The sequence below is a fragment of the Pinus tabuliformis genome, chromosome 5_1 (genome assembly GCF_031772625.1).
Source record: "Pinus tabuliformis cultivar Carrire ecotype Pingquan chromosome 5_1, CPIR1, whole genome shotgun sequence".
Taxonomy (NCBI): Eukaryota; Viridiplantae; Streptophyta; class Pinopsida; order Pinales; family Pinaceae; genus Pinus; species Pinus tabuliformis.
Window position 1 is genome coordinate 145,614,129 of NC_142305.1, and position 11,198 is coordinate 145,625,326.

The window sequence follows — 11,198 nt, forward strand, 5'->3', positions numbered from 1 at the left end:
TAAAACTAATGATAAAAATAAAAGCCTAAATACCATCTATTTGGGAACATAAAAGAATGTCCAAAGTTTTATTGGCCCAACCATGATAAATGTAAAAGCCTAAATACCACCTATTTGGAAACATGGAAGAATGTATAGTTTTATGGGGGCATAGTACGCTATAAAAAAGTTTATACCGATAACCCAGTCCACCTTTGGTAGGCTTTCTCAAACTAGGGTCACGGGGCCAGTTTATGCAGCTTTCACTAGACAACTTGGAGCCAGTTTATGCAGCTTTCACTAGACAACTTGGAGTTTAAAGGTGGCCTTAGCATTAGCCTTCCTAGGTTCCTCAATGATCATCAATGCAGGTTGTTTGATGGTTTGGGACTTTTTTTTGGGCTTTCTATTTACCATTTTTTTGCTTTTTTTTTTTTTTTTAAGTTGTAATATATTTTTATATAGTTAAATTTTAGTTAATCGCAATACTATTTATCTATATATAATATTAGCACAACCATATTAATAAATATCGTTGAAAAATATAAATACACTTATATAAACCATATTTATTATTATTTATTTATAAATATTAACATTAATAATTTTATTATTATATAAAAACAATAAATAATTATTATTATTATTATTTAACACTATTGATTAATAAATAAATAATATAAATATTAATGTTAGAAATAATATTAATATTAAGAATTAAGAATTAAAATATTAATAATAAATAATAAATAATTATAATAATTAGAAAATATTAAAAATTATAAGCAATTAAAAATTAAAAATTATTAAGTATTAATTACCAATAATAAAAAAGTTGTAATAATTGAAATAAGGTTTCTATATCAAGATGAACCATAGTGGATGGTTTGAAACATGTTTACAAATGAATTTTGATGTGATTATCGTCGAACACTTGTTTTAATTTTTTTTTTAATAATTATAAATTATTAATAATTATAATGGTTAATAATTAATAATATTAACCATATTATTAAATCTGGTTGATATACGCCAATAGGCGTCAATGGATGTGGATTCAATAGTTAATAATAATATTGATATTAATAAATATATAAATATAATAATAATTATATTATAAAATATTATTATCATTATATTATAAATATTGATAATAAACCCAAGGGATTGATATTATAAACCCAAGGTATTAATATTGTAAACCCAAGGTATATAAATCCTAAGATAAATATTATAAACCTAATGGATTATAAATCCAAGAGATTTGTATTAAACCCTAAGATTAATATTATAAACCCTATCAAAAATATTGTTCTCTAGAAATATGAACACTTATATTAATAAACACAAGGGATTGATATTATAAACCCAGGACACTAATAAACCAAATGGATTAATACTAAAAGCCCAAGGGAATAATATTATAAACCCAAGGTTTATAAACCATAAGATAAATGTTATAAACCCTATAACAAACATGGTTGACCATGGTTGATTTTCATATCAAGACAATCTTTGTCACAATGCAACGTTGCACCATGGTTAACCACAATTGATTTTCATATTGAGAGAATCTTTGTCACAATGTGATGTTGGACCATGGTTGACCATGGTTAATTTTCATATTGAGACAATATTTGTCATAATGCGATATTGGACCATAGTTGACCATGGTTGATTTTCATTTTGAGACAAGCTTTGTCACAAAGCAACATTGGACCATGGCTGATCATGGTTGACCATGTTCGATTTTCATATTGAGACAATCTTTGTAACAATGCAACGTTGGACCATGGTTGACCATGGTTGATTTTCATATTGAGACAATATTTGTCATAATGTGACATTGGACCATGGTTCACAATGGTTGAAAGTGGTTGACCGTTGCTGATTTTCATATTGAGACAATCTTTTGTCACAATGTGACATTGGACCATGGTTGACCATGATTACATACCCAATTGATCTATATTAAACCCTAGGATGAATATTATAAACCCTATGAATAATATTATGCCTTAGGAATATGAACCTAAAGATTAATAAAACCAATGGATTGATATTATAAACCCAAGAGAATAATAAACCCAAGTGAATCAAATTAAACCCAAGACATTAATATTATAAACACAAGGTGTATAAACTCTAAAATAGACATATTTGACTATGGTTGAACATGGTTGATTTTCGTATAGAGACAATCCTTGTCATAATACGACGTTGGACCATGGTTGACCATGATTGATTTTCATATTGAGACATTCTTTGTCACAATGCAATTAATAAAACCAAGGGATTTATAAACCCAAGGAATTTATATTATAAGCTCAATAGATTATAAAACCCATGGATTTACATTAAACCCTAGAATTAATGTTATAAACCCTATCAATAATATTATATCCTAGGAACAGGGACACTTACATTAATAAACTTAAGGGAATGATATTATAAAGCCAAGGCACTAATAAACCCAAGGATTTAATACTAAACACCCACGGGAATAATATTAAACCCAAGGGATTAATATTGTAAAGCCAAGGTATATAAACCCTAAGATAAATATTATAAACCCTAAAACAAACATGGTTAACCATGGTTGATTTTCATATTGAGACAATATTTGTCACAATGCGACATTGGACCATGGTTGAACATGAATATTTTCATATTGAGAGAATCATTGTCACAATGCGATGTTGGACCATGGTTGACTATGGTTCAACATGATTGACCATGCTGGACCATGGATGATTTTCATATTGATACAATATTTGTCACAATGTGACTTTGGACCATGGATGACCATGGTTGTCACAATGGGACGTTGGACCATGAGACAATCTTTGTCACAATGTGACCATGGTTATTGACCATGGTTGATTTACATATTAAGACAATTTTTGTCACAATGCAATGTTGGATGATGGTTGACCACAATAGACGATGATTGACCATGGTTGATTTTCATATTGAGACAATATTTGTCACAATGTGATGTTGGACCTTAAACCCTTAGATTAATAAACCCAAGGGATTGATATTATAAACCCAAGGGATTAATACTAAAAACCTAAGGCATTATAAACCCAAGGGAATAATATTAATCCAAGGGATTAATTTTATAAACCCTAAGATAAATATTATAAAAGCTAAAAATAAACATAGTTGGCGTTGGTTGATTTTCATATTGACACAATATTTATCACAATACAACATTGGACCATGGTTGACCATGATTGATTTTCATATTGTGACAATCTTTGTCACAATGCGAAGTTGGACCATGGTTAACCATTATTGATTTTCATATTGAGATGATCTTTGTCACAATGTGTCGTTGGACTATGGTCAACCAATTGCCCATCTTTGAGATATTTTATAATTTAATAGAGAAGAATTTTTTTAATAACGTATTGATAAAATATTCAATAAAATAAAAATAACAAAATATCATGTTTGCTAAAGTGAAAAGTAATATCAATAATAAATAGAAGAATAAAAGATTTTCATACTATTTCTAATCTATTTATTAAGATTCTTCCTTATTTAACAAGTTATGTAGCTAAGACGACCTATGCAATCAAAAAGATCTTTTCTAATCTACTTATCAAGATTTTTTCTTATTTAGCAAGTTATGCAACTAAGAAGATCTATGCAACCAAGAAGATATTTTTGTAAATTAATTATAGACAAATCCAACTATGATACGGACACAATATTCTTCATGTTTTCCTATTTTAAAAAGTAGGATAATATTATTTTCATTTAAAATATAAGCTCACATGGGTCCCTCACTAAGTTTCAAGATAATATGGATTTCATCAAATATTTGTATTATTATCATTTTGGTAGTTTTTGTACTTATACTTCGTAATTGCTTTTCCATTTCTAATTATTTATATTTCCATTCTTTTTAGCTTATACTAGGAATAGTGTTTCAATTTATAACATTATTCTTATTAATTAATTATAGACAAATCCAACTATGATATGGATACAAAATTCTTTATATTTTCCTATTTTAAAAAGTAGGATAATATTATTTTCATTTAAAATATAAGTTCACATGGCCCCTCACTAAGTTCCAAGATAATATGAATATCATCAAATATTTATATTAGTATCATTTTGGTAGTTTTTGTACTTATCCTTGATAATTTCTTTTCCATTTCTAATTATTTCCATTTCCATTCTTTTATAGCTTATACTATGAATAGTGTTTCAATTCATAACATTATTCTTATTGTCTTTCTACTTGTAAGAGAGAAATTATGAGGTTTAATGCTCTTTTAAAATATCCAATATACTTTCTAAACTATTTAAGAAAAAATAATGTATCTTTTCTTCTAATTCTTTATCTTGTAATTCATTTTAGGATTTTGTAAGTTATAAACATCCTCTTCATTTTTTAGATATTTCGTTTGTTGATTTCCTTTTTTTACTACTATCAAAAAAACTTACTCTCCAATTGCCTTGAACCTTGTCATCATCAAATATAAATTTTAAATTTCCTGACTTCTCTTTCTTCCTAATGTTTCTTTGTCTTTGACTTCACAAAAGTAACTATTTCAAAATATAGCAAGATTTGACAAGAAAGGAAAAGGCAGTGAAAAAGCTACAAGTAATAGTCCAGGAGACCAAGTAAGCCCCTTCCATTTCCACTACAAAATATAGCACCATGATGAAATCAAGCATTGTAAATTCACCTTCCAAGAGCTTACCGAAGGAGCCATTTTAAGTAATTTTGAAAAGCATACTAGAGGCATCGGTTCAAAGTTATTGAGGCAATTAGGTTTCAAAGGCCAAGGGATTATGATTCACACTATAGCTCAATAAAGACTTATGTATGAAGGCCTAAGATTCAATGGAAAAGAAGCAAACAAGCCAACCTTTTCAAGCCAAGATGAGTTAAAAAGGAATCCATTTTCTAGGAGGAAAAAGCAATTGGTAAAGGAGTGTGAAGCAAACCAGCCAAATTATATCCTTGTATAAGATTGGAAGAAGGGAAAAAAATGAATAATTTTTACACCCAAATCTATTTCAACACTTAAGGGATTAAGAAGCCAAGTTAGAAATCAACATGACAAATAAAAATGTATGACAAAGTATCTTTGGTTTTTTTATGAAGAAAATAGATTATAAAGCTAGTAATTGTTGGAACACTTGAAGGCCAAATAATCCAAGGAGGAACTATTCTCAAATAATATAGATTGATTGGACATTGGGAGGCAAAAATATTGGATACTTCACTGGAAACTTCAACCTTTAGAACCAAATATCCAAGAAGAATGTTTGAAGAGTAAGGTCAAAAGGAAAAATAATATTTCTTCACCTATAACCCAAGGAATAATTGTTGTTGTCCAATGACATATTTTGGTAAATGAATTCCATCTCCAGCCCTAAGATGGGCAATAGGCTCCTATAAAAGGTATCTCTTATTCCACTCTTATCTCCCATGCTACAATGGAGGCCCCATTTCTTGTAGATTTGTCAAAGATTGCTTGATGGTAACAAATGAGTGAGGCATGCAGAAGCATGGGAGAAGGAGATTGAAGGGACTTGTGTTTTCCATGAACCAAAAGCTTGTAAATGGGGAGGTGTGATCCGAAATGGATATTTTAAATAATATTTCGTTTTAGCTTTGTAATAAGAAAATTTAATTTTTCAAAATTGAATAAAAAGTTTAAAACTACTTTTCACTTGGAAGATGAGATGAATCATTTTGATGGTTGGCCTTCAAATGGAGCCTATAGAGAATTTGAACCTATAGAGAAGACGAGGGGAGTAGAACAAGAGAGATTGAGCTTGAGAGGAAGTGATGAAGGTGGTAGCAAGCATGAGGGACTTGGAATAAGAAGTTTGTTTGAAAATTGAAAGTTATCTTTGAGATAAATAAAATTGAGGAAATGTGTCTGTGAATCACATACTACATTATTTTCCTTTGTCCAACAATCTCTTGGTTAATAATTAGATGAAATTGTTAGCTAAACACTATTAGTTTGTGCATTTATGAGTTCCCAACATAGTTGACTTTTACCAAGAATTTGATTGTGTTTCTTTGGATAGATGGAGAGAATCTTATAACCAAATCAACCTATATTCTATTCATTGGCACAGGAAACTTGCATAGCCTCTATCAAATCTATCCATACAACATAAAGAATGTAACAACAATAATGATGTTTATTTGTTGATTGATTTCAAATGATTAATATTAATAATTTAGTTTTTTGAGCAAATGTTTAATTGAACAATCATGAAAGCATTGATTGATATTAAAACATTGTTTAAATTCCTAAAATAGTGAGCTTTGGTAATTGCAATGCATTTTGTTTGGACTAATTGTTACAAATGATTCTACGTATTATTTATATAATTGGCAAATTTACTATTATAATACAATAAAGTTTGATATTATTTAATTTCAACATTTCATATTACAAGTTATCAAATAATGTTATTTTTATATATTTATTGATGATAGTAATTACTAATTTGATTTTAATATTTACAAACAATATACATTATCTAAATTTTAATTTTATACCAATTTAAATTAGTGAAACAAATAAATAGCAGATATAATACAAATATAAAGAAAATAAAAATTTTAAATAAATTATTAATTAAAATATAAAATATAAAAAATATCTTTATGTTATAGCTCTTTTAAAAAACATAATACCATCAAAATAAGAATCTAACCTTTAAAAAATTCAAAAGACTTATCACTATATTACGAAGAAGAAAAAAAAAACATAAAGAAAGGCCGAAGATAAAAAGCGTAAGTAATACTATCAATAAAAATTGCGGCGGAATTGGAAAGCTTCAAGGATATTAAAACGAATTAATTAGTTCATCATCATTTTTCTTTACGATTTGATCGACCAAATTCAGCGATGGTTTAAAGGAAGTATGGAATGTATAGAGGGCCCATTTGGTGCTGTGAAGTACAACTGTCACAGCAGCCATTCGCCTCATTTCAACACGAGCGGGTGGGACACCCGAGCTTTTAATCATTTTCAACTTTATTTAAGCACCTGTGGAAATATGATCAATCCACACAAGCCATTACAGGGAAAACAAATATGATCAGTCCACACCAGTCAAATATGATCAATCCACACGTCTCCGTTGGTTAGTTAACCTCAGGTTTGTAAAGGTCTTCTTAGGTGGAGCTCGACTCTTCAGCACAAGGAATCTTCCCAAAGGTTCAATGCATGGCATCCAAGAAAGAAATGGGCTCTTTCATAGCTGTAAAGCCTATATAAGCCCACCTATATGGTAGAGCCTGGAATGTGATCAGTTCATAAAGCCTGCAAACATTTGTTTGCAGAGATCAGTTAAGCATTCAGCTAAGCCTGCTGCTGTTTGCAGGCTAATATAGCGTGATTTCTAAGCTGAGATTTGAAACTCGGCCTAGTACATTGGTGAAGGGCTCTTTCATAGCTGTGAAGCCTATATAAGCCCACCTATATGGTAGAGCCTGGAATGTGATCAGTTCATACGGCCTGCAAACATTTGTTTGCAGAGATCAGTTAAGCATTCAGCTAAGCCTGCTGCTGTTTGCAGGCTTATATAGCGTGATTTCTAAGCTGAGATTTGAAACTCGGCCTAGTACATTGGTGAAGTCGGCCCTAGCCTGAGACATCAATTTTAGAACTGTGAAATGATGGACTCGGGAGATTCACACTTGTTCAGCCGGGTAACCTGGTTTCTGTTTGCGGTCGTGGTGACTTTGGCTATGGCACCTGTCTCTGAGGCGACGGTCCATCACCATAAATGGAAGCTCGGTTACCAAAACTGGTCTCCTGATTGTATGCAAACAACGATCATCTCCATTAACCGGCAGTATCCGGGTCCGACGATCAGAGCTCGGGAAGGAGACACCGTTGTTGTTGAAATAGAGAACAAGATGCCCACTGAAAATGTTGTCATTCATTGGCATGGAATTCGCCAGGTACCATTCGCTCTCAATCCACGTAATTTCAGACCTAATTCTCATTATGATAGATTCATTCTTTCTCTCTTTACCCACCATATATGCTCTTATAATACATAATAGTTCTGATAGGAATGCTCATGTGCTTCAGATCGGAACTCCGTGGAACGACGGAACTGCATCCATGTCTCAATGTGCGATCCTACGGGACGAGACATATATTTACAGATACGTTGTTGACAGAGTATGTTTAACACATTTTCTTTTCATGTTGGGATTCTGTAATTAGAAGACAGTGACCTAATGTAATTATGTATGCAGCCTGGCACATATTTCTATCATGGCCACTACGGTCTGCAGCGTTCGGCTGGTTTGTATGGCTCTTTGATAGTTGACTCCTCAAAAACAGAGCCCTTCGTCTATGATGGGGAACTGAGCATCATCCTCAATGATTGGTGGCATACTACCACTTACCAACAAGCCGCGGGCCTCTCATCCAATCCTTTCGTCTGGGTTGGGGAACCTAAGGTATATCTATCGTTGCCGTTTCCTTTTCATCCAGATACTCCGGTTTGAAATTCCGATTGATTGAAACTCAAATAATAAACGTCAATTTCTGGAATGATATTGCAGTCTCTTCTGATAGAGGGCCGAGGAAAATACAAATGCTCGGCAGGCAGCAGTAAAACTTGCAACGCTACCAGCAGCCAATGTTCGGCCTACATTCTACCGGTAAAACCTGGCATTACCTACCGCCTGCGCATCGCCAGCGTAGCTTCCTTATCGGCCCTCAATATTTTGATTCAGGTCAAATAACGTATTCATGGATCCTACGTTATTTCAACTTAATTAATTCGTAAAATGATCATTTAACTCTCTCTTCCCCGTTTTTCAGGGCCACAAGATGACCGTTGTGGAAGCGGCGGCCACTACGTGGAACCGGTGGAACTGGAGAATCTGGATGTGTACTCTGGAGAATCATACTCGGTTTTGATAAAGGCCGATCAGGATCCCACCAAAAACTATTGGGCAGCTGTGAATGTGAGAGGGCGGCAGCCCAATACGACTACCGGTCTGGCCATCCTCAACTATCTCCCCAATCTCTCTACCAGTACCAAGCTACCCACCACGCCACCTCCTCCGAGCCCTGTCTGGAACGATTATGCCTATAGTAAGTCGCTCGCCAAGAAGTTTGTGGCCCTCACCGGACACGAAGAGCCTCCCCCTATGAAACCCACCAGACAGTTGATCTTGCTAAACACTCAGAACAAGATCAATGGATTTGTAAAATGGGCCATCAACAACATATCGCTGGTTCCTCCTCCCACGCCATACCTAGCCGCCATGAAATACAAAATTCATGGCGCTTACGACGCCACGCCGCCTCCTGACGCTTACCATCCCCGAGACTACAACATCAGTATCCCTCCAACCAATCCAAATGCTGTTGAAGGCAATGGCGTGTACGTATTCGCGCTGAACTCTGTGGTAGACGTGATTCTCCAGAATGCAAACACACTCAGCGCAAATCACTCTGAGATTCATCCATGGCACCTGCACGGTCATGATTTCTGGATTCTCGGCTATGGCGATGGTGTGTTCGATCCTCAAGAGGATCCCAAGAAATACAACTTGGTGAATCCTCCGCTTCGTAACACGGTGGCGCTGTTTCCTTACGGATGGACTGCGCTGCGGTTCAAGGCAGACAATCCGGGAGTGTGGGCTTTTCACTGCCATTTGGAGGCCCATTTTTTCATGGGAATGGGGGTGATGTTTGCCGAAGGTACTGAGAGAGTAGGAAGGTTGCCTCGTTCCGCCATGGGATGCGGCCTGGCCCTTAACATGATGATGCATTACTGATCCACAGGCCTGGAATTTCAAATTTATGCTGCCATTTATGTTGCCTGTGAAGACCTGGAATTTCAATTTTAGGTCGACTGTGAAATGGAAATTTGATGACCCGTATTTGTGTTTTTTTATGACTGTAACTTTATAATTTAAGTAAATGCAGATGCTTGAGGGTCAAATTTTCTGTGCAAATTGTTCATGACAATTGCGAAATAGGCTCAAGGTGAAGGTTAATTATGTCTGACCAGATAATGTCAGTATTCCAATCTTTTTCCCCATTCGTATTTGTGTTTATAAGAATCTAACTTCTAACCAATCTCTCAAGAAATAATAATAAAAAATAGATACTACATCTAAATAGATTATCTAATTTAACTGCCATTTAAACTATTTTTCAGAACTCAAAATGATGAATAACAAATTAAATAAAACGTTTTAAATTTTGTGTACATGTCACTCTTGACATTTCAAAATTTCTTTTAACTATCAAATAAATATTAAGAAAAATTGTTCTGAACGGGAAATTCCAAGCATAATGCATACTTAAATCAATGCATTGTGATTTATATTGAAATTTCACATCATTTGGTATCCCTTATGGCATTCCTGTACTATCTATGTTCTCCCCAAAGGAAAAAAAGAGAGTACAGATTTTAAATAAAAAAAGATTTGGCTACAGCTTTACAGAATCAACGTTGTCAGATTGTGTAAATATTGCTATCTTGCTTGTCCTTATCATTCTTATGGGGAAGTACTTTTGAGAGTAAACTTGGGATGTGCATCGTTCATATCTACATTTTCCGGTTTGCTTATTTGGATAGTAAGTAGAGCTGAAGGGATGGAATTTGGAATTTAAAGGTCAATTGTTGGTTACAGAGTGATTTGTCGATAAATAAAATAATTAAAAAAATAATTATCGTCAACCAAAATTTAAAAGAACTCGAGAGACTTCACTGTCGGCGTATCGTACGTAGTAGAAGTCACGTGGTGATATAATCTAGAATACGGTCCGAGTAACCTGACAGAAATGGAGTAGCCTGACGAGGCGACTTCTTGGCCGCCTCGACGTCTGAATCACTTTCTCGGTGGTCACAAGTGTGCCGTTTCCGGCAACCTTTACCATCGCGGTCTCCCACCGTTCCCTGACTTCCAGCTGCCACGGTTTTGTCCCGTCAATATAAGCATGATGGAGCATCCTGTTGCCATGGTTCTGCCCAGGCGTTAAATATACTTTATATACTGGTCAACGTTATGCGTTAAAAACTATCCATCTCGTCAACGTTATGCGTTAAAATGATTAAAATAGGCATCAGAGTTGCAGAAACTAATTATAATTTAACGAGTGTTTCAGAAATTCATCGGTGAATATTGTACAGCAAGGCAAACGAAATAAATGAGAAAAATTTGATACCATGTAACCGCTAAA

The 11,198-nt window shown here is 33.7% G+C and overlaps 1 pseudogene across 1 annotated transcript; it reads left to right on the top strand.

Moving 5' to 3' along the window:
• The first annotated feature begins 7,303 nt into the window (after positions 1–7,303).
• On the top strand, positions 7,304–9,931 carry LOC149163835 (L-ascorbate oxidase-like; annotated as a pseudogene). The gene is made up of 5 exons (XR_016260182.1): positions 7,304–7,942; positions 8,076–8,168; positions 8,246–8,452; positions 8,558–8,731; positions 8,820–9,931. The product of XR_016260182.1 is annotated as an L-ascorbate oxidase-like (transcript).
• Positions 9,932–11,198: the final 1,267 nt, after the last annotated feature.